General features: G+C 48.6%; 1 long non-coding RNA gene across 1 annotated transcript; it reads left to right on the forward strand.

The window, feature by feature from the left end:
- The first annotated feature begins 3,797 nt into the window (after positions 1 to 3,797).
- LOC141042287 (uncharacterized) lies at positions 3,798 to 7,113 on the forward strand. The gene is made up of 3 exons (XR_012204368.1): positions 3,798 to 4,741; positions 5,513 to 5,601; positions 6,823 to 7,113. It is a non-coding gene; the product is annotated as an uncharacterized lncRNA (long non-coding RNA).
- Positions 7,114 to 24,143: the final 17,030 nt, after the last annotated feature.

Below are 24,143 nucleotides of genomic sequence, written 5' to 3' on the forward strand. Positions count from 1 at the left end.
ACTCTACGACTCAAGTATTTATTCATTAGGCTCCGAGGAGCCAAGTATTACAAACATGGGTCTCATGACCCCAACCTGCAGAGCATACAAACAACAAGCACATGCGGAAGCTTAACTTGTCTGAGTACAGATAACTACAAATGAAGAAGGCTGAGAAGTCTGACTATCTACAAGACCCTGTCGAGGGCACAAGATCGTAGCTGAGGTAACAAGCTAAACGTCGAAGTCCACGCGGAACTACTAGCGAGACTGACATCTCTCTGCAAAAACATAAAATAGGCAAAAGTGAGTACAAATGTACCCAGCAAGACTTACATCAGAACTAACTACATATGCATCGGTATCAACAAAGGGGTAGTGGAGTTTAACTGCGGCAAGCTAGCTTTGACTCAGTGGCTAACCTGAACTACGACTGCAAGCAACTCTTTTGAGGTGGCGCACACGAGTCCACATATTCACCATATCAATACACCACTATGGATCCGCTCCCGTCTACCTACGAGAACGCCATCCATAGCACTCACGCTTATCTTGCGAGTTTTAGAGTATCCACTTTAAGTTATCTATGAACTGTACAGGCAACCCAGAAGTCCTTTACCACGAACACGGCTATTCGAATAGATGATGTTAACCCTGCAGGGGTGTACTTCTTCACACACGCTCTCGCCACTTACCACCATGTACACGTCGTGTATCTCGGCAACCTTCAAGCGGAAGCCTGGCGAGGAAGTCGGCCACGACCTGACTAACCACACAAGTCTCTAGTCTAGGTTTATCGCCTATTCAGGTTCCATCCGCAAGGAGATCCGGCCGGGGTGTCGCTCACGGCCCCAAACGATGTGTGCAGGGTTCCCAAGCTCATCTCGACGGATGGATCTATGCTTGGTACACCGTGCCACGGTGCCTAGTCTGTCCCAAGCCCACCTGTACCGGGTACCACTTGGTAGACTACTAACACTACCTACAAACACCAGAAACTAGTTGCAACTCCTGGACAAAGATCAGGTTGATTAATAAGTCGAGAGAGCTTGGAGCGCCCGGAGCCCAATGTGTGGTAGTAACTGTTCATGGATCACAAACACGGAACTCAGTTCCTGAGGACGGCTGCAATGAGACAACCCACCATGTACTCCTATATGGCCTCTCACCGCTACCTTTACCAAATCGTGTTCACACACTTAGCTCTCAACAGTAGGACATGTTCACCACATTCCAATTCATCCCCGATGAATCAGACCTGCAACTGTAAGCAATAGCAGGCATGACAAACAAGCATGAATGAGTAGGCACATCAGGGCTCAAACAACTCCTACTCATGCTAGTGGGTTTCATCTATTTACTGTGGCAATGACATGTCATGCAGAGGAAAGGGGTTCAGCTACCGCAGCATGTAACAGTTGAAACGTTGTTGTCCTAATGTAGTATAGAACACTTCTGAAGATAATATAGCTCTTCATCGGTGTCATCGAACTCATCGTTGGAACATCGTCTACCGAGAGGGGACAAATACCGGCAACAGAGAAGAAACACAATCAATGCAATGCAACAGTATGATGCATGAATGTGACATGGCAATATGTTGTTGATTGAGCTAATGCAACTAGCAACAAGTTAAATGGAGTTGGTTTGAACACTAGGTTCAAATTCAAACTCCATATGTGCTTTCTTAAATGCCATTTAATTGAATTGTCCTAAACAGAGGACATAAGTTGCTCTACCATGCATGCAAATGCCATAAACAGATTCTTTGGATTTTTCTAATAATTTTTCATATATAAATCTTTTCAATCTGAGTTATAGATTGTTTTCTATGATATTTAGAAGTTTTGAACATTTTCTGAAATTTCCTGGATTATTCTTAACCCAGAAAATCATTTACTGCGTCAGCACTACGTCAGGATGACATCAGCGGTCAACTGACCCGGTCCAGGTCAAACCTGACCTACTGGGTCCACATGTCATGGGCTCTCTGTTAAGTGGATATTAATCCGGGGTTAATTAGTGCTAACGCTAGGGTTAACCGGCGGCGCTAATCCGGCGTGGCGGCGATCGCCGGCCGGCCGTTTCCGGCCATGGCTGGATGCACCGAGGGAACCGGAGGCAAGCTCGTGCTCTCCCGCATCCAGGGGAGGTGTCAGAGGGTCGCGGGGTGGCCTGGTTCACCGACGGCGAGCACTTGGGCGGCGGCCAGAGTTCGGTGTGTGCGGCAACTGCGGCTAGAGCATGTGGCGGAGCAAGTTAAGCAGCGGGGCGGCAACTACGGACCAGTAGGAGCACAACCATGTGCTCAGACGCGAGCTTTGGGTGCCCTGGCCATGGCGGCGAGGAGCCACGGTGGCGGCAAGCTTCGGTTGCGGTGGAACAGCGGCTACGGCGTGAGTTTGAGAAGGGGACAGAGGGGAGATGGGAGAGGACCTCACGGTGGTGACAAGGAGAAGCTCGGTGTGGCCGGGGACGCTCCGGAGACAACGGATCGACGCCGACGAGCTTCAACCAGAGGCGGCGGGGATGAGCTTGATGCCGATGACGTAGAGCTTCCGCGGTCCCGATCTTCTTCTTGTAGAGGCGCGGCATTGATGCGGTTCGGATGGACATGGCAGGGGGGCGAGGGGATGGCGATGGCCACGCGGGCGGCAGCGGTGGCCGGCGAGGCTCTCGGGTGGTCGTGGGGAGCAGGGCTAGAGAGGGAGAGAGGCACCAGAGAGGCGGGGGAGTGAGGGAGAATGTGCTGGGCGTCTCCAGGCGCTCGAATGAGGGCGGGGGCGAAAGCAGGAGGTGGAGCTCGGTTGCGCGCGCGTCGACATGGCGTCGTCCTCCTGGCAGAAGCTAGGAGACGACTGGCAAGGTGGGTTGGCGGGCTGGGCCAACTGGGCCAGCTCCAGGTAAGAAAGGTTAGGTTTCTCTCTTTTTACTTTCTGGTTTTGTTTTGTTTTTTTATTTATTCATTTGCCACTGATTCAAATTCAAAAGAAATTCAAAAACAGGGCAAAACCTTCTGGATATTTTTATGTTGCCATTATGGACTTTTCCAAAGGCACATAAATAATTTCAGGGCCTCTTGAATTATATTCTATATACAATGAATATAATCCAAAACTCAAATACTTATTGATTTAATTTCAAAGTCCCAAAATAATTCCTTCAAAAATGTTCCTACATTTTGGTTTGATATATAGCTCTGGCCAAAATTCTCGGAACTTTAAAAGGAACACTTTGGAATCATTGAATGCATTTTCAGGGTTATTTGCCCTTCTTTTAATTAAATTTTTGAGGCTTTCAAATTTCCTCAGTTCAACTTTCAGAATTTAGACATGATGCATGCATGCAACGCCACTAATTACAAGCATTATTCTAGGGCTGTGACACGACCCGAGACTGACGCTCCAAAAGCCTTCCAATTATCTCGTTGTTGCCGTGTGTTTCATTTGTTTGTTGCATTCATCATGGCATCATACGCATTGCATCCGCATGGTTTCATAAAACTTGCATCCCTTTGTAGTAGTCGTTTATAGTTGCCGCTTCTCGCTTCATCTCCTTTGGCCTTTTGTCAAGCCCGCTTGTCTTTGTCGACTTCTCTGAGACCCTCCTCGCGTGTGTCCGAAATTGCCCCGGACCCGAACCTCTCAGTCGTCACTGTTGATTCCGGATCAATCCTAAACATCCCTAAAACATCTTTGGTTTCTCATTTGAACTCTCCTAACATATTTATTCTCGACCATTCCATCTTGATCAGAGGTCCATTTTGCCCCTAAGCTAGTCCACCTAGATATTTAAGCAGTCAAACCCTAGTCCGAGCAGTCCCATCCAATCCATCCGTCCCATCCACCGCCACCTCCTCGATTTCCTCTCCTACCCAATCCACCAGCGGCCAGCCTCCACCTTCATCGGGATCCATCCCCAACCAGCTAACCACTGGCGATCTCCTCGATCCACTGCCCAATCCCAACGAGCCTCCGAACACCTCCCTTGTTCTCCGCGCCTCCTTCCGCAGCCCGAGCGGCTCGTCCCCTCGTCCCGTGCCTCAATCCAGGATGGATCGGGAGTAGCTCTGCCCTTCTCCAGCCGCCGGCGACCAGGATCCGCACGTCGTGCCCGTCGCCTCTCCTTCCATCCCCTCTTTCCTCTAGCTCTCTCTCCCCCTCACTTTTCTCTCTCTTTTGTCTCTGTCCCAAAGGAGTTCCCATCCATGGTGCCAGGAGAAGAGCGCCCCGACCACCTCGTCACCAGCTCGCCGGAGCCACCCGCTGGAGCCGAGGCCGTCACCTCCTCAGTTCGTCGCGCCGCTACCAGACCCGACAGGCCTTCGTCGCCCTTGCCCGTTCCCGGCCGGATCCCACCTGCAAGGTCCCGTCCCCGCTGTCGGTGACCGCGTCCCGCTCATCCCGGATCTCCCCTGCTTCTACGAGCACTCGAGGATGAGGACGAGCCCCTGCCTCCTCGACACGAACTGGCCCGATCCGGCCATCTCCGACGCCTCCTCGCCGGATCCCACGCGTGAAGTCCGCCGCCCGCTGCCGTCTTCCCAGCGAACCTCCCGTGCACCCCTGCGTCGTCCGCGTCACCAAGTTCTGTGCGTCGTCATGCCCGTTGACCAAATCCGCTGCTTCGTCCTGTTCGAGGGAGACGACCGAGCAATTCCCAGATCCGCACCTGGGCCTCTCCCGCCGCAGTGCCCCAAGGCCCAAGCCGCTCCCCTCGCCCGGCCTGCCTGCCTCTCCACCGACCTGGGCCTCAGCCCATGGTGAGCAGCCCAGCCGATCCAGATTTTGGCCCGATGTGTTTTTTTTTAGATCTGCGAATTTAGCTATTATTCCAGGATTTACAGTTTTGCAGAAAAACCCTCCATGTTCATGCATATCATATCTCAACAACCGTGCATCGGATTAAAATGATGTAAACATGTAAAAATGCTTAGAATTTCATCTAGTTTCATAATATGCCACATTCATCCATGTTTAAAATGTTTAAATGGTTGTTTGCACTTAATTTGCTAAATGTCTTGCTAAAATGGTTTATTTCATAACTAATTAACCGTAACTCGGAATTTAGTAAAATTTATATGCAACTTGTCTAGAAAAATGCATAGATTAACTTGGTGCACCTTATTTTCCTGTTTAACAAGATTAAAATATGATCCTGGGCTGGATAGTACCAAATTCAAAATATGCATATGAGGATTTTCCGGTATTGTTGTTTGTTGTTCCGGCCTCATTTAAACTTGCCTAAATAGTTAGTTTATTTATGATTCACTTGTTGCCATGTTTAACAACATTTAATATTGTTGGGTACATAAACGAGAGCAAACTAAGTAATTGAATGTGGTGTTTCGTCAATGTGCAACTCGTTGCATATTGAGCTCCACTTAACTTGTAGTATTGTTTGTTGCACATTTGTCATGCCATGACTCATTAAACCGGACATGCATCATACTTAATTGTGCATCATGCCATGTTTATGTGATGGTTGTTTACCATGATGTATTCTTCTTTCCGGTTGCGCTTCTCCTTGATAGTTCTAGTAATGTTGCGATTGTGAGGATTCACTGGACTACGTCGGGTCGTCTACTTCGTGGATTCGGTCTTCTTCCTAGCGGAATCTCAGGCAAGATGTTCATCACCTTGGATCTCACTACTATCTTTGCTATGCTAGTTGTCTCGATGCTATTGCTATGTCGCGCTACCTACCACTTGTTTATCAAGCCTCCCAAATTGCCATGATACCCTCTAGCCTTTTCCATCATCCTAGCAAACCGTTGTTTGGCTATGTTGCCGCTTTGCTCAGCCCCTCTTATAACGTTGCTAGTTGCGGGTTGTTCCATGTTGGGACATGGATATCATGGATATCATGGGATATCACAATATCTCTTATTTAATTAATGCACATATATACTTGTAATGGGTGGAAGGCTCGGCCTTTTGCCTGGTGTTTTGTTCCACTCATGCCGCCCTAGTTTCCGTCATACCGGTGTTATGTTCCTTGATTTTGCGTCCCTAACACGATGAGGGTTTATAGGCCCCTCTTGACACTTCGCTTTGAATAAAACTTTTCCAGCAAGGCCAAACTTTGGTTTTTTACCATTTGCCTAATAACAACTAAAACTTGCATCGGGACCAGCTAGCACCCGAGGACTCTTAATCAACCCCCGGGCCAGTGCTCCTCATGAGTGTTGGTCCAAACCTGTCAACCGCCGGTGACCGCCAGGGGCAACTCTGGATTTGGCCTACTGGAAGTTTGGACAATCCGATCGTGGCCTGAGACGAGATATGCGCGGCTACTATCAGGGTGACGACACGTCGGGAGGTCTTGCTGTACTTGTTTTACCATTGTCGAAATGTCTTGTGCATCGGGATTCCGAGTCTGGTCGGAGGGTCCTGAGATGGAGGATTGTCTCCGCGGATCGTGAGCTTGTCATGGGCTAAGTTGGGACACCCCTGCAGGGTTTAAACTTTTGAGAGCCGTGCCCGCGGTTATGTGGCAGATGGAAATTTGTTAATATTTGGTTGTAGTGGACTTGAACTAAACTAAATTAAAATACACCAACCGTGGCCGTCTCTTTTCGAGTGAGTTTGATAAGAGAACACGGTGGGGTTATGTTTGAACGTAAGTAGTTCAGGATCACTTATTGATCATTACTAGATGGCGACCGTTTGCGTAGTTTCTCTTCTTACTCTTGTACTCGTAAGCTAGCCACCATACAATGCTTAGTCGCTTGCTGCAACCTCACCACTTATCCATTCCATACCCATTAAGCTTTGCTAGTCTTGATACCCATGGTAATGAGATTGCTGAGTCCTCGTGGCTCATAGTTTACTACAACAACAGTTGCAGGTACATGTAATGCGATGAGATGACGTGAGAGCGAGGCTTGCTTATTTTGGAGTTCTTCTGCTTCTCCTTCTTCGATCAAGGGATGGGTTCCGGGTGGGGGAGCTTGGGATTAGCAGGGTGGATGTCGTTCTTCTTTTCGTTTGGTTTCATCCCTAGTCGGATCCCGCTCTTCTGTATGATGATTGCTATGTATTGAAGAATTATTGTATTGATGTTGTAGCTTGTGGCGAGTGTAAGCCTTTATCTTGTATTCTCATCTATTCAGTACATGGTATGTTGTAATGATATCCACCTTGCTATGCGCTCGAAATGCGGTTGTGCCCCAATCATGAGTTCATCACGTGATTGGGATAGAATCGCATCTTGGGCGCTACACCAACACTCAACTCTCTCTCACAGATTTGGATTTGGTGGAAAGATGATTTGACTGGAAAGCAACTTGGGGAAGGCTAGAGATCAAGATTCTTGTGGTTGGAATGGATTATCTTGGTTTCAACACATGAGTAGGTGGTTCTCTCTCAAAAAATGTATGCTGGAAGTGTAGGCATGTTCTGATGGCTCTCTCCACGAATGAAGAGTGGGTGGAGGGGTATTTATAGCCTCCATTATTTGATTTTGATAGGAGCAGTGCAGGTATTGAGGGTTTCTCTATCTCTTCACTCATGAAGTTAATACAAGTGAGGATTGATTTTAGTTATTCATATAAGAAATAAGAGGAATAAATAATCTTGGGGAAGATAGGCTTTCTTGCTCTCGGCACATCTTCGCTAGGGATTCTTCTCTACCTTCTTGCGTTGAGATGCTATCAACTCTTTCCTGGGGAATCAGACACAAAATCTAACCGTTACACACAATTTACCAAACTCGGTGAGACCGAATCATGAAACTCGGTCAGACCGATTTAGTTCAAAATGTGAACGTTAGGATTTTCGGTGGGACCGACATATCAACTCGGTGGGACCGATTTCATTAGGGTTAGGGCATAACGTAATCTCGGTGAGACCGATCACATAAAGTCGGCAGGACCGATTTCTGTAATAGGCAAACAGAGAGTTGGTCAGGCAAACTCGATGGGACCGAATCACTCATTTCGGTGAGACCGAAACGTTACGAAAGGGAAACAGAGAGTTTGCATTGCGAACTCGGTGGGACTGATCGCTCATCTCGGTTAGACCGAAACGTTACAAAGGGAAACAGAGAGTTTGCAATCCCATCTCGGTGAGACGGAAAAGACTAGGGTTTCTGGCAGTGGCTATTTCAAGTGAACTCGGTGGCACCGGATAGATAATTTTGGTGGGGCCGAGTTTGACTTTTGGTTTGGGACATATGTTGATATGAGAAAGTGGTTGAGGGCTTTTGGAGCATATCACTAAGCATTTTGAGCAAGCAAGCCATTAAGCAACACCTCATCCCCTTTTAATAGTATTGGCTTTTCCTATGGACTCAATGTGATCTTGGATCACTAAAATGAAAATGTAGCGTCTTGAGCTTGAGCCAATATGTGTCCTTAGCATTTTGAGGGGTCCACATTCCTAATCCATGCCATGCCAATCATTGAACTTTCTGAAATGATCATCTAAAATAGCATTAGTTCAATGAGCTATATGTTGTTAGGAATTACCAAAACCACCCAAGGATAGTTGCGCTTTCACTTTTGCATGCAGTGCTGCAGCTCGTCTAGGCCACCCGGTCTCCTGTAAGTGCCTTCAAAAGTTTTGACGAATACTCTCGCCAAGTCATCCCAACAGAATATGCTACCTGGCGGGAGCTGTGTAAGCGAGGCCCAAGCGGAGCCTTCCAGCATTAGCGACAAATGCTTCATGGCCACATTGTCATTGCCTTCGCCAATCTGGAATGCCACTCGGTAATCTTCCAGCCATATCTCATGCTTGGACTCGCTAGTGAATTTGCAGATTCCCGTGGCCAACCTGAAGTTGTTGGGAATCTCAGCTGCTCGTATGTAATGGCTGAAGCACTCGGGACCTGATGATATGGAACCACTCGGTACATCGTGATCTTGACCTTCCTGAAGGGCCCGGCCTCTATCGGCCAGGTTCTGAGCGAGAACGGATCTCACGTTGAATAGAGGGTCTCGAGTATCTCTTGTGGGATGAGTAGGACTCGACCTGCGGTCACCATTGTGTGTCCACGTGTCATCATAGGGCTGGCGCCTGTACTCGCCATCTCATGGTGGAGGCATCAGGGCGCGATCGTAGTCGTCACAATGCCGGGGTGACGCAGCTCGATCGTGCCTCCAATCTTCGTGATGATCCCTTGAGGAGGAAGTGGCTAGCTGCCTGCCTGAGTCGAGTGGGCTATGAGCCGACTGGACGGTCTCCACGCGCACTAATGCGCTGTGGATCCGATCTGTGGACTAGGACACCGCCGCATTCTGCGACAGTGCCATTTTCAGGAGTACCTGGATCTGCCTAATCCCTTCACCGGCCGAAGAGCTAGAGGGCTGGATGGAATCTGCCATCCGAGTGGCGGCTGCCAGATTTAGCAATGGAGTACTGAGGACTTGGTACTTACGAGGTTGGTCACTCGAGTAGAGTCGGCGCTTGTGCCGACTGGAACTAGGCTGACCGCGTTCACGTTCGTCCAACTCCCTCTGAAGCCGTTCAAGGCGATCGCGCTCGGCCAGGGTGGCTAGGCGAGTTGACTCCATGGCCAACACCTCGAGGGTCGTTCGATGATGGGGGTGTTCAGGAGCTGATCGTTCCTGCGACGGAGCTCGTCCCGCTGCTCTCGGGTGAGAGATTGAGGCACGTATGGCTCGTGGCCCATGGCACTGCTGTCAGTGTTGCCATTTGACACCCCCACGCGAGTACTCTGAGCGTCCGTGAACCTCGTGGCGTGTGGCGCTCGGAGTTGCCTACCATGAGAATTTCGGTGGTCGACTCGATGCTTTTTCGCACTCTGACTCCTCAGAGGAATCGCCGAGTGACCCACTGGAGAGGTCGAGGGCGGGCTCGTCGAACTCGAGAGCCGCCACATGTTCAGTCGTGCCCTGGGTGGACACAGCGTGCTTGATCCAGCGCTGTAGCCGCAAGCGCCCAGAATGCTTGCGGCGACGCGCAACGGTAGGGCGAATGGCCATTCGGTACAGATTCGAGGGCTGCCAGAGAAGGACTTCATAGGATGATGCGTGGAAATACGTCGCGCTGCGGACGGGTAACGCCTCCACATCCAGTGGAGCCTCACGAAGCCACGCTGAGTCGTCGGTGATGAAGCAGACTGCCCCGAAATGGATTTCGCCGCCGACTGACATGATGATGAAGAAAACCACCTACGCCGTGAAATTTTGCTAAACGCCTAGCCCCATGGTGGACGCCAACTGTCGGGGTTACGATCCTAATAATGAGTACTAGGGGTACGAATAAGGGGCACAACCTAGCTTCGGCGCAGGTGTAACACTCGGTGTTTAACGAGTTCAGGCCCCTCTTGGCAGAGGTAAAAGCCCTACGTCTCGTGTCCCGAGGCTTGCTTTGATTTGATGGGTATGGTTACAAAGATTGTTCGTGACTGGCTATGGAGAGGAGGTGCGGCTTATATAGAGTGTGCCGCAGCCCCATGTCTCCCACGCCGCCAAGGCAATTAATGACATTGAATGAGTCAGTTACTAGTGTAATGAGCCTCTACTAGAACAGTTACAGGTAACTGTAGTCATGACTCCATTTAGTGGATGACTTAGGATTCCTCCTGCCATCTGTGTCCGAGTGGTGATCCATCAGCCGAGTGGCTTGTGATCGTCCGAGTACTGTCAAGCTGTCCGAGTGGACTTCCTGATGTGAGCATCCGAATGTTGGTATGGTCCAAGGACCTACCTATGGTGGTGATGGGCCCCATGTGGGTCCCAAATGATGGGTCCTTAACCCTACCTATAATAGGTGACCACATCAATGTCCTTAGGATCAACCTAGAGTTTGTAGAGTTTGAACTCTTCCTCTGCACAGGCCATCTCTGGATAAGTGGCATCTCCTTCCTCGCATTCCAGCATGATGTCTTTGTCTTTGTCGACGGTAATAGTCCCATTGGGACCTGACATTTTTAGCTTGAGGTAGGCATAACATGGGCGCGCCATGAACCTTGCGTAAGTCGACCATCCGAACAGAGCATGATATGGGCTTTTGAACTTCACAACCTGAAATGGAAGAATCTCACACGGGAAGTTTTTCTCAGTGCTAAAGGCGACTTCCAAGTAAATTTTGCCAATGGGCTGAGCTAACTTCCCAGGAATAATGTCGTGAAAGATAGTTGATGATGGTTGCAGCTGTTTCTCAGTGAGATTCATCCTCTTGAAAGTGTCATAGTATAGTATGTTGATACCAGTTCCCCCGTCCATGAGCAGTTATGTCAACTTATAACCACCAAACCCTAGGACCAACAACCAAAGCCAGACTCTCAGGATTATCAAACCGAGGAGGAGGATATGCTCGACTCCAGGTAATGGGCTGCTCTGACCAATTCAACGATTGTGGAACTGCTGGCGCCGCTACATTGATAGCTCATTTCCGCAACTTTCTATCTCTCCTGGAAGTATTAGTGGTAAAACATGATATTGTCCTTTGTTCAATTGCTTCGGATTAGTCTTGAACCCGGACAAACCTCCCTAGTGTCGTGTCCCTACGTCGGCTCCTCGATTGCTGGCTCCTGGATTTCCAGGATGGCCACCACCATTACCTCCATTGTTGTTGCCACCAGATCCCCCATTTTTAAACTCATCCATGATGAAGCAATCCTCCCAATAGTGATTTGTCGGTCATCCAGGCCTGCTATGGCGTGGACACGGGTCTTTGAGGGCTTGCTGATAGTTGCTTGGACAAAATCCTTGTGCCCTTTGAAGTTGCCATTCTGCCGTTGATACTTGTAGCCCGAATTGGTGTTGGCAAGCAGGTCAGAACCCCCTTCTGCACTCTTCCGCTTGTTATTGTTGTTGGTATTCCCGTTATTGTTATTCTGATGGCCCTTACCATCGTTCTTCTTTCCTTCCCCAGACTTCTCGTCACCGGAATATGGGTCCTAGGTTTTGTCAAACTCGGTATTTGGTCATTGCATCCATGAGCTCACTCATGTCATTCACAGTTCGCTTGATACGCCCGAGTTTATGAATCAAAGGCTCAAACTTGTAGTTTTTCTTCAAGGCTAGAACAAATGTCTATGCCGTGATGCTCTCCGAAGATCGGATAATCTTCGGCGTGCCCAATGGTGAGCCGACTGGACGTGCTCATTGACCACATTGCCTGCCTCTATTGCGCATGTTGCGTGCCCAAAATCGGTAATAGCTTGCACGTGTGAGATCTCTGGCCTTGGTTCCTGATTATTTGCTTGATGCTCCCTCTGGCGCATGCATTGCTCGAACATGTAGGGACAAGCAAGTCTCCATGCCAGCTTTTGCTTGTCAAGTTTCTCCGACTGTTGTAAGGCGTACAGTGTAGCCTCTTGGTCATATTTGAATAGTTTGCTTGTTGTGTGACTGCTATCTGCAACATCTCACACTACAAAAAAAAGACACATCCGTGACATTTTGGGCCGAACGAAAATCTTTTCTGTCATACTTATGACACTTCTATGATGATAATTGTAACAAAACCCGGTATCATCATAGATGTGGTGGGGTCCTACTTCTATGACAAAAAATCATGACAGAAAATGGGCTTTTCGTCCTGGGCGGGCCGGAGACGCAGCTGCATGACATTCTTTGGGTCGTCCATGACGGAAAAAACCATGGTAGAAGCAAGGGCGCGGAAAATATCAGGGAGTCCCCGGTTATGGTGGGTGGTCGGGGGCTGAGCGATGCGCGTTTCTCTCGTGCGTACGCGCATGTGTGCGAGGCGTTGGGCTCTAACTGAACCCGAGCGAAGCGTTGGGCTCTAACTGAACCTTAGCAATTGCACTGCAGGCTACGCGTTACTGAACCCGAGCGATCGATCGATGGCTGTTAACTGAACCCGATCGAGCGATTCCTTCGCTACTGCTGCTAACTGAAGCCGATCGATGCTGCCTCTGGATGAATAGTGAGCGTTGCTAGGGGGTTGGATGAACAGTTCCCGGTGGGGGTGGATGAACAGGACCCCGTGGCGTTGCCTCTGGATGAACAGGACCCCGATCGTTCGAGCCGGTTGGGGCTGGATGAACAGGACCCCGTGGAGGGCAGGATGAACAGGACCACCCCGTGGAGGGCAGGATGAACAGTAGACAGTGGAGGGCTGGATGAACAGGAGCCCGTGGAGGGGTGGTTGAACAGGAGCCCGTGGAGAGGGCTGGTTGAACAGTAGCCGGTGGAGTAGCGCGCGGTGGAGGCTGGATGAACAGGAGCCCGTGGATGAACAGTCGCAGGTGGAGGCTGGAGGAGGTCGACAGTGGATGAACAGTATCCCATGGAGGCTGGAGGGGGTCAATGGTGGAGATGAACAGTATCCCGTGGAGTCCCGTTTTGTGGTACGCCACAGCCCTCCCGATGAACAGGACCCCCGTTTTGACCGTAGCGCTCCAACACAAGTCTGTTTCCTTTGTTTTGCGGTACGCCACACCCCTCCTGATCAACAGGACCCCCGTTTCGACCGTAGGAGGTCCGTTTCCTCCGTTTTGCGGTATGCCAGACCCCTCCCGATGAACAGGATCCCGTTTCAAACGTGGCCGGTCGAACACAAGGTCGTTTCCTCCGTTCTACGGTACGCCAGGCCTCGTTTCCATCGGCTGTTCCGTCCAAGCCCTCCCGATGAACACGACGACGCATTCCGTTCCGACCCAGCCGGTTGGCTCCCCATGAACACGACGACGGCGCTGTTTCTCCATTCCGACCCAGCCATGTACACGAGCCCTGGTCGTACGTACGCGCGAGTAGGCGTTCGAGACCCCGCCCGTATGTACGTACGTGGCCGTATTTACTTTCTTGCACCCTGGCCGCTGTACGTACGTGTACATGCTACGTGCGCGCCTCTACTACGACACGTGCGCGCCTCTACATCGACTAGTATGTACGTACACGTTCGCGACCAGAATGACAACGCTACGTACGCTTCGACCAGGTGGGTCCCGACTGTCAGGCACTTCCTTGCCTGCGAAGATGTAGCTGGTGGGTCCCAGCAGTCAGGGGGCGAATCATTTTTTTTGCTTGGACGCACTTCCTTGCGTGCGAAGATGTAGCTGGTGGGTCCCAGCAGTCAGGGGGAAACGTTTTTTCACGAAATACGGTGGCCCATCCGGTGGGTCCCCGCTGACAGGTGGAGGAATAATTATTTTGCGCGTAATAAGGAGGCACTTCCTTGCTGCGGCCGTGGACCCAGCTGTCAGCCTCTCCACGTACAGTCCACGTCCGATGGAAGCCGTTCCTTAACGACGTTGACCACGCCGCGCCGAGAGCACCAGGGCGGTGGACGACGGCGACGCCTAGGAAGGGGACGACGCGGGAGCCGGGGAAGACGCGGCAGTGGATGCCCACGCGTAGAGGAGTACGAGGGTTCACTGGTTCGCTACGGTGTGAGGCTGCCGTCACCGCAGAATAACAGGGGGTGTGGGTGAGTAGAGAGATGGCCTGGCCAGCGGTGGGAATAGTAGGGGGCGGTGAGGCCTCCGCGGCAGCACAGCCGGCCACGGGAGGTAGGAGCATGTGGCACGACCGGCGCTGCTTTGGGTGGCTGGAGCAACTAGACCAGAGGTTGAAGAAGCACTACGGCCGTTGGATGGACATCGTACGGTCACTGGAGCTAGAATCGTTCATATAGACTAAGTTGACAAAGCGCTATGTCCCCGTCAACTTAGTAGGCCCACAAGTCAGCCTCCCACCAAGGTGGGTCCCAACTAGCAGGGGGGTATTCATTTTTTTGTGCGTAATAAGGAGGCACTTCCTTGCGTGCGAAGATATAGCTGGTGTGTCCGACCTGTCAGCGGTGGGAACGTTTTTTCGCGAAATACAGAGGCCCTTCCGGTAGGTCCCAGCTGTCAAGTGGAGGAATCATTATTTTGTGCGTAATAAGGAGGCATTTCCTTGCGTGCGGCCGTGGACCCAGCTGTCAGCCTCTCCACGCACAGTCTACTTCCGATGGTGTCGTTCGTTGACCACTCTGCGCCGAGCGCATCCAAGGTGGTGGACGACGGCGAGGCCCCGGACAGCAACGAGCCGGAGATGGGAAGACGCGGGAGTAGAGTCGCAGACGGAGAGGTGTACGAGGGTTAACTGGTTCTGGTGCGGTGTGGTTCGGCAGTCGGTGGAGAAGAACAAGAGGTGTGGAGGGGTGGAGGGATGGCCTGGCCAACGGTGGAGTAGCGCTTCACAGCGAAGCGTGCTAAGCAGAGCTGCTAGCAGCAGGAGGCGGGAGCAGGTGGTCCCGGCGGCGCTGGAGGAAGAAGATGAGAGATTTAACATGGATGCCGGTCATTGGATGTAAATCCAACGGCTAACGATGTCAGAATCATTTGTTGACTAAGTGGACAACGACTTGCATTGGCTTCGGCCTATTGGCCCACATTTTAGCCTCCAAAAATGTGGCACGTATTCAACCCATTTTTTCAGAATTTACAGTCTTTTTTTTGCGGGGTAGAATTTACAGTCCATTTGATCTCTTTTTTTTTGAATTACAGTCCATTAGCTGGGTGGGTGAACAAATAATGTAGCATCCATGCGGCCCATTTATGTTTTTGCTAAAAAATTACAGGCCATTTGCACTTTCTCGAAACACACGATTTTGCTGGGCTGATTCTAATTATAATGTTGGGGTGGGCGGAGCAATGTTATCAAAAAATAAACAAGGGCTGAGCATTTTGTTATATATATATATATATATATATATTTAAATAATAAGTGATTTATTATTACATTGGTCCTTAAATCTTACCAAGCTTTTGTACACAATCACCAGGATTTTCGTTGCCAAAAAAATTCCAGGATTTTATTGTTAAGAATTTTTTTTATAAGTTAACAAGATGTGGGATATTGTTTTCTTACATATGTAAGTATCTATTAAATATATGATGACAATAACAATAATATATAATAACATATAAAATAATTTAAATATATATAATATAGTTAGAAGGGAAACATAAGTTGGACCAGGCGTTCCTATTCTTATATAGAAAAATAGAACAGACCTCTGCGTTTTCTTAAAAAAAAATACATAAATTGGGCTGCCGATGTTTCAGGAAAAATAAAACCTCGGATGGAGGTCCATAGGCCGGTCGATACATGTCGGCCCTCAAGAAAATACAAACAACCTTATGGACCTCCCATCCAAGGTCGTGGGCTGCGCATATTAAAAAAGAAAGCCTAGACGGGGCAGCTGTTCCGCCCGGGTTCGATTCCACCTGTGCAGAGAAAATATCTCCAAATTTTTTGCCTCTGCCTTTATTGACATGTGGGTCCCAATTGTCATCTACGCACACCACGTCCTACACTTGTCAAAACTTGGTCCCTCGTTTTCTCTGTTTTTCGCACACTCGACATTGTGTGGGCATTTTGAAAATAGCATATCTTTTTGATTGTGCATCATATGAAGATGTGCTATGCATGAATGTTGATCAGCATGATGTTAACTGCCTGGTAGTTCCAGTTTCGACCATGAACAAAACTTCCAGCATGATGTTAACACTGTTTGAAAAGGCCGTGTTAATATAAATGCTCTGCCTCTGAAAGTTGCAGTTTCTTATCTGAAACTGAACTTGGAGTTTCTTATCTGAAACTGAAACTTGCCGTTTCTTCCCTGAGAATCACATTGTCTGCACTTTTATACTCCTATGAAACTACATTTTTTTAAGTGCAAAAAATAGATCTCTAGAATTCATAAAATATTTCATATGCTCAATACTGCAAATCTGAAATTCAAAAGACATTCATATTTGAAAGTACTCTCAAAATACACAACACAAAACACAATTCACAACCTGCAAATACTAACAACCCTAAGCTCCTCCTGACAATTCACAACCTGCCCGACTATTGGTCTGGGGGAAATCCCTCCTATTCCTCGGCGGCAGACAGTCGCCCCGTGAGACGATGTGAACGGCGAGGGAGAGGATGGCGGGGAAGCGTCGTCGGGCCAACTGTTTTTCTCCTCTTGCAGTTGGGTTCGGTCAACGAAGACTCCAGCGGCTCGCTCTGGCACGTCACCCTCACAAACGGCACCCTGTAGATGCTCCATCCTTCAATCTCTGGTGGATGCTCCATCTGGGATCGATACTCCCACCACCGCTCCCTCACGATTGGATTCAGTGAATCTGTTTGCTCCATGGCCCAGAGGAGCAGCTCTATGTACTCCCGCGCGACTCCCTCCGGGAGTATCGCCGCCTTTTCGCTCTGTTGTAGATATTTGGCCATGGATGTCGCCGTCGCCGCTAGTTGGTCCTTGTTGTCAAACCAAGACTGTATCTCCAACATCCTAGCTAGCTTCACAGGGTCACCGTCTGCGATCCTCACGTATCGGTTGTACTCCTCCATCGATCTACTTCTCCACAGCACCTTCACTCGCCGGCGGTGGTTTTTGAATGGAAGAGGAGAGGAGCAGCGCTGGTTTTGGTTTAGAACGGGAGAGGAGCGACGCTGGTTTTGGATTGGAACAAGAGAGGAGGGGCGGTGGTTTTGAAATGGAAGAGGAGAGGAGCGGCGCTGGATTTAGATTGGAATAGGAGAGGAGCGGCGGTGGTTTAAGAGGAGAAGAGCGGAAGAGCGGTGCTGGTCTTGGAAGTATTTTTTTGTTTTGCGTATTTTGGGTCAAAGTTTGACCACGTACTGTATTTGACAAGCAAAATGTGAATGCATGTCACCAAAAATTGTATCGTTTGATTCGTATCTGAATGTACTTTCAAATTATATTATCTTTGCAATGTATAACATATATTTTATTTGCGAAAATCATGGTCAATTATGACCCAGAATAAAAGGGAGACTAGTTAATGTGGGGTCGCTTTCTTAATTGAAGGGTAAATTGATTTTGATTTTGATCCAGTCACAGCACGCTGGCCCTCTCGTCCAATCCTAAATCGCTGCCGCACGCTCCTCTCCCTCTTCTCCATTGCAAAACCACCTCCTCTCCTCTCCATCATCTCCATTCCAAAACCACCGTCTCGCCCCTCCCTCTTCTCCATTGCAAAACCACCTCCTCTCTCCTCGGACGAGGATCCCCTGACGTAGCCCATCCTGCCATTGAGACACTGACACATGGGCCCACCAAGCGCGGGGCCCACCTGTCGGCGACCGAAAGTCAGGGGAACCTCTCCTCTCCATCATCTCCATTCCAAAACCACTGTCTCGCCTCTCCCTCTTCTCTATTGCAAGACCACCATCTCTTCTCCCATCTTCCAAAGCTAGCACCGGACCACTCAGAAGGATATCTATGGAGGGGATGCAGCAGCGAATCTGGCAGATCGCCGGTGGCGACCAGGCAAAGTTAGCCAGGTTGAAGGAGATCCTTACTTGGTTTGACAATGAGTGGGAGATTTCGAGGACGATGAGGTCCATGTGGCAATGTATGCGAAAGAGCGAGACGACGGTGATGAGGGCGGCGATGTACTCCTCGGCAGCAGTCACACCGCAGTCCTTCGAGTTCATCGAGTATCTCCTCTGGGCGATGGAGCAGACAGATTCGCCCGAGGCGAAAGTCAGGCGGAGGTGGTGGGCGTACAGGTCGAAGGTCGAGCACCCAGAGCATAACGAATCGATCGAGTACGGTGTGCCGTTCGTGAGGGTGCAGAGCCAGCCGGAGCCACAGGAGTATTCGTTCTCCCACCGCAAGAGGAGGCCGGATGGCGCGACGTCGCTTCCCCGCCGTTCTGCACGGTTCCCTCGACGCTCGCCTCGTTTAAACGGCGTCGGTAGGGTTTAAGGTAAGCTTCACACTAACCTAATCTTCCATTTGCTCATGCTTACAATCAGTGTGACAACTAATAAAAATCATGCTTACAATCAGTCTCCTAGTACTACGCCAATCACCCTAAGATAGCTTTGGACCTTTGCGTCAAAGTTGTGACACTGTGTACAAATAAAGAAAAATAGATTAGTGCTTCTTTCAGAAAAGAGTACACCCCTAGAAAACTACCAATATAAGCTACTAGTATTTTTTTTAAGTCTAAGCTACTAGTATTTGGTTAGAGGATTTGCTGCCGAGAAAGATCCGTCCACAGTGAGCGCCACACATCCCACTGATGGTGGTGGATGCCAATGCTTAGATGGAGCAGGGTTGGTGTCGGTAATTTTTACTTGGCACCTAGCACTCTGCATATATGCCGGTTCCATCCGTACATTTGTGCAGTTCCACCAAAATCCAGCTGAATAACCCTCACAGATAATGAAAAGGCGTGATTACATTATAGTGGCACTAGTTGATGAAACATACACTAATAAACAGAAGAAAATATTACATCATACTGGAAATCGACCCAAGTCTCCCCGATACACCTTCTGCCAGTGATGAACATCAGTGTACAGCGGTAGTACAAGGAGGGGCCTTGAGACATTCAAATCTCTATTTTTGTGCAGATCAACTAAAATTAAGCACCCCAGTTTGCAGAAACGCTTAAACATTAACAATGGGACTAGTTGATGAAACATACATTAACAAAGAGAAGCACTTTCTTTATCTACATTGGAAATGAAATGATAGAGAGGACACTCGCTCTATTTTAACTGTATTATTACTTCATTTTATCAGTGACACTAGGGTCGAGCAGGTGGCAAACGAGGTGTACCGTGCATCGCAAGGATGAAGGCCGGGGGTGCTTAGACTGAGATGCTGAAGCTGACTCTTTCAGTCCCTATCTTCCCCCTGATGTTTCTGTGGTAGCATTTGGGTTGTAATCCAAACTTGGTCGAGCTGGTGCTGCATCCCCCTACCTGCCTAGCTTATGTGGCGAACTTGTCTCCTGCTAGTACTTAGTCCGTTCTAGTAGTAGTTGCATAACTGCCCGTTTACACTGAGATGTTGTCGGATAATGGTTCTCTATGGTTGGGTTTCTTTAATGAAATCGGAGGGAACCCCCTCTTTCGATATATAAAAAACAGTGGCACTAGCGGTGCCAAAACATTGCCTCAAATTAATAGTGCCACTAGATTAAGGTGCAAAATAATAACATTACTGCTTCATCATGGCAGTGCCAAAACAGTAGCACAAGAGCAGGATCAACATGCAGGATCTTTAGCAAACGGTCAGACCAAAAAGGAACATACCTCATGATGGGAACCATATCTGCAGTCAACGCCATCGTAGAAGGGATGACACCAGTCACCAACATGGATGATTCAATTCATGGGACCTTTTGGTGCAGTTCACCTAAAATGAAGCAATGTCCCATGAGCTAGCAGCTTCTTCTTCTTCTTTTAAGAAAAGGGCTCCAGCCCCGGTTCCATTTCCATCAGAAAACGAAACCCACGGAGCTTCTTCATTAGTTGCAATAAAATTGAGCAACATCAAGGTTGGTCGTGAAGCTCCTGGAGAGTAGGCGGAACAGGACAGTTGCATCTCTAACGAAAAGAAGCAACTTATCTTAATGGGAAATTTAGCAGGACATGAAAAAAAGTGCCATTGATTCATATTACTGGAGACATTACATTGAAAACAACATTGGTTTAACGTGTCCTTACTTTTAACAGTGCGACTGCTACATTTTACCAGTGGCATTACATAAGAGCGGCTCGGGGCAACAAACATCAGAAGAGGATATCTGGGTTGGACCCATTTTTGTTCGGTATATAGCCACCTTATACTGTGTGAGGCTAGCAAATCTAGTGTTGGACTTACTCTGTTGACTTGTCCCCCAGTCCCCACTTTCTTTCCTTTTTCAACCAATAGATCGGGTTTATATTGAGTTTGTATTGCGTTCCCTTTATTTCCCTATTAGACCTAGAGACCAGTTGGATAGCTAGTCTCTGCTACTTTTCGCCCCCATTATTTCCTCTTTCAACCAAGTCCTAGATTCAGGTAACAAATCTTCCCCCACCCCCCACCCCCTTTCTTCCTTGTTTGAACCAAGTACTACTAGATTCGAGTGCATGAACTAGTTTTACCTCTTAACAGTAAAAAATTAGGTGGTTTTCGAACAGCAGATCGATCCTATCTATACGAGGGGGCCTGAGAAATAGTAAAAGATACAAATGCAGCGACGTCAGGAGCTCGGGAAGTAGAGCAAGCCCGGTTTCGAAGGAAGTTATACCTGAGGGTCGCTGGGATGTCGCTAGGTGGGGGCGGGAGGCCGGATTTGCCCACACTACGGCAGCGAGGAAGAAGGGGTGGGAGGCCCTCCCTCGCCAGCGATGCTTGGGAGAGAACGGCAAGGCACGCTGATCGGGACGCGCCGGCAGTGGGTAAGAGCCGTCGCCGAGGACGACCGCGTGAATGTTGCACCTTCTCACCTTCCCCGACGGAGAGGATCCGGCTGGACCTGTGACCAGCGGTGAGTAGAGAGAGAGAGTGTGTGGCCACCGCTGTCGTGTTTAGATCTGGAGAGGACGAGACAGTGTGAAGAGAGCAACACTAGCAAGCAAGCGCGGAGGCTCCTGCCTATATAGTGGAGTACTAGTTTTCTTTTGTCTACCGGCCGGAGCCGGCTTGACCTCGACAATGACTGTCGAGAAGTCTTCATGCACGTGCCCCGGAGGCGCAGTTGTCATCATTTTGATCTGAGGCACCGGATTATAACATGTAACACGAAAAAATGCCACATGACAAGAAATCATAACCTCACTGCCCAAAGGAGACAAGATGAATCCCGACGGACAAACTAGACGAGGATCAAAGCTCAAATTAAAGATAAACTCGTAGAAAAGGGGTCCGTCAATAGTAGTCTTCGTGCATGTGCCCCCAGTGACTAGCCCAACTCAGTTGTCGCTGTTTAACCCTCGCAGTGATCCGAAGCACATGACACCTAATTTTGCGAGATGACAAAATACCTTTTTTTAGATTTCTCACCAGAACTACAGCCATGTACAACACAGCCTGCACGATATCTAGACGATAGCCAATCCAGGCGTGTCTGCTGGAGTCTGGTCACATGCATGGACAAACTGATCTTCCGTGTCTTGCAGGGATCGTCCAGGTACCAAGGTGGAGTATGTGCTTCTATTAACTCAGCCGACTTGCGGGGCCGGGGAGTGTGCCTATGGTCAGTTCTCAATTGCGGTCCCACATGTGTGTGCAAACGCAATATGACGCGCGTTCCATTCGGAGAGCGGCGTGCCAGACCGACCGACCATCTGTGGTGCGACGCGAACGCGACGGGCGTGCAGTATACTCCGTACATGTGTACCGCCGTTTTCTTGAGGCTTTGCTCCATGGCGCAATCCATGGATACAAAATTAGTATATTGTACTATTTAAAAGTCAAGGGCGGGGCTTTTCCCGCACGGTAGGCGGGGCAGTTCCGCCTAGTCGGTTCGACAGAGACGCGATGTCACACCCTGATTTTCATGCCACAACACTTAAGCTAATAAATCATGATAAAATGTGGTTTGACAAAAACTTTTGAGTGTTTTGTCTTTGCTTTGATTGAATGTTTGACTGCTGTTTGCAAGTGCTCTAAAAATCAAATAAATCCTCCAACTCTTATACTCCTTCTCCTTGATCCAAAAACTTTCCTCAATGATCATGCCATGTGTATAGGACATAATAGTATTTTCTTACAAAAATATTTTGACCAAAAAGTATTTTCTAAATTAGGTTTTCCAAAAACCCCTGAATTGAGACTTGAACTACAAGTACTTAATTTAGGGCATGAAAAATATTTCAAAAATTATATTTGACTCGTATTGGATATAGGACTCCCAAAAACCACAAAAATATAATTTTAAAAGTTATTTTCCTATTTTATTTAAAGGCTTTTTCTTTAGGCCAGAAATGGTCTTTAATAGGTCAAAATTCTTTTAAAGCTTCAAAAATATTTGAGAAAAATCAGGGAAACTCACTGGACATATATTTTCCATATATAAGAGTTTCAACACATGGTCATGTTCAAAATATTGGTCAAATCCCTTAAAACCCCTTTCTGGATATTTCAAGCTTTTGAAATATTTACAAAGGAAATATTCCCCAAAAATTCCAAGAAACTTCTAGCATGTCACATATGACATGTTTGATGATTTTGCCAAGTCTCATGTCATGGAGAATAGTATAACCCCATGAAATCCCCTCAAAACCATTTCTGTCCATTTTGAAGTTTGAGCAACTTTACATTGCCAAACATGTCCAAATGTTCTAAAACTTGGTGCACATGCTCAAATGGTCTAATTATTCATCTATACCAAATGGCACAAGTTGGAGAGAATGTTATCTTGATCAAAGTGCCCCAAAACCCTCTCTGTCCAGAACCAAATTTGAACAACTTTACATTGGCAACTTTCTCCTTTTGATCTCAACTTTTGTGGACATGTTCAGAACCTCAAATGATGACACTACACTAAGTGGTGCATCAAGGAGAATAGATTTGCATGACTAAATCTTGGAAAGTCCATTTCTGCTGATTTCTAGGGTTTACAAAAGTTGCATTGGCAACTTTGCCCAAATGAACTCAATCTTGGTGGAACCTCTTATTTTCTCAGGCCATTTGACCCTGTCAAGCCTCATGACAAGGGAAGTCCATTTGCTTTCCCAAACCTACATCAAACACCTTCTGGCAGAAATTTAAAATGCATGTTTTATCCATTTCCACTAATCTCCATGAGCTCAACTTTTTCCCACAGCCTCATCTGGTCCTCCTCTAACTACTACATGCTTTGCTGCCCAAGGAGAAATGATTAAGGGGGGCAAAGACCCATTTTTCTTCTCTGGACAGCCACTTTCCCCTCCCTTTCTCATCTATCTCCCACTCCTGGCAAGTTCCAGAGCATCCAAAGCCTCCCTCCCTCTTGTTTGTTCTCCCTGCAGATGCCAGACACAAGTGGGCGCGTGGGTGGGCGCAAAAAGCCGCGGATGCCGTCCGTTTGCATGCTCTGGAGCGCGTGGCAGAGCACCCGAGCGTTGACACCGTGTCCCCCGACCGCCTCGAGCCTCCTCCTCGCGCCAGTCGAGGTGCCTTGACGTCCGCATCACGCCACCGTGTGGACCCCCGGAACCCCTCCGGTGCTCTCGGTACAATACCGGTATACCCCCGAATATTTCTGATGACCGTATGATGACTTCCCATTTACAAATCTTCACCTTCGGACCGTTCCGGAACTCCTCGTGACGTCCGGGATCGCATCCCGGACTCCGAACAACATTCGGTAACCACATACAAATCTTCCTTATAACCCTAGCGTCATCGAACCTTAAGTGTGTAGACCCTACGGGTTCGGGAATCATGCAGACATGACCGAGACCGCTCTCTAGCCAATAAACAACAGCGGGATCTGGA

This window comes from Aegilops tauschii, chromosome 1 (assembly GCF_002575655.3).
Source record: "Aegilops tauschii subsp. strangulata cultivar AL8/78 chromosome 1, Aet v6.0, whole genome shotgun sequence".
In the NCBI taxonomy this organism is placed as follows: domain Eukaryota; kingdom Viridiplantae; phylum Streptophyta; class Magnoliopsida; order Poales; family Poaceae; genus Aegilops; species Aegilops tauschii.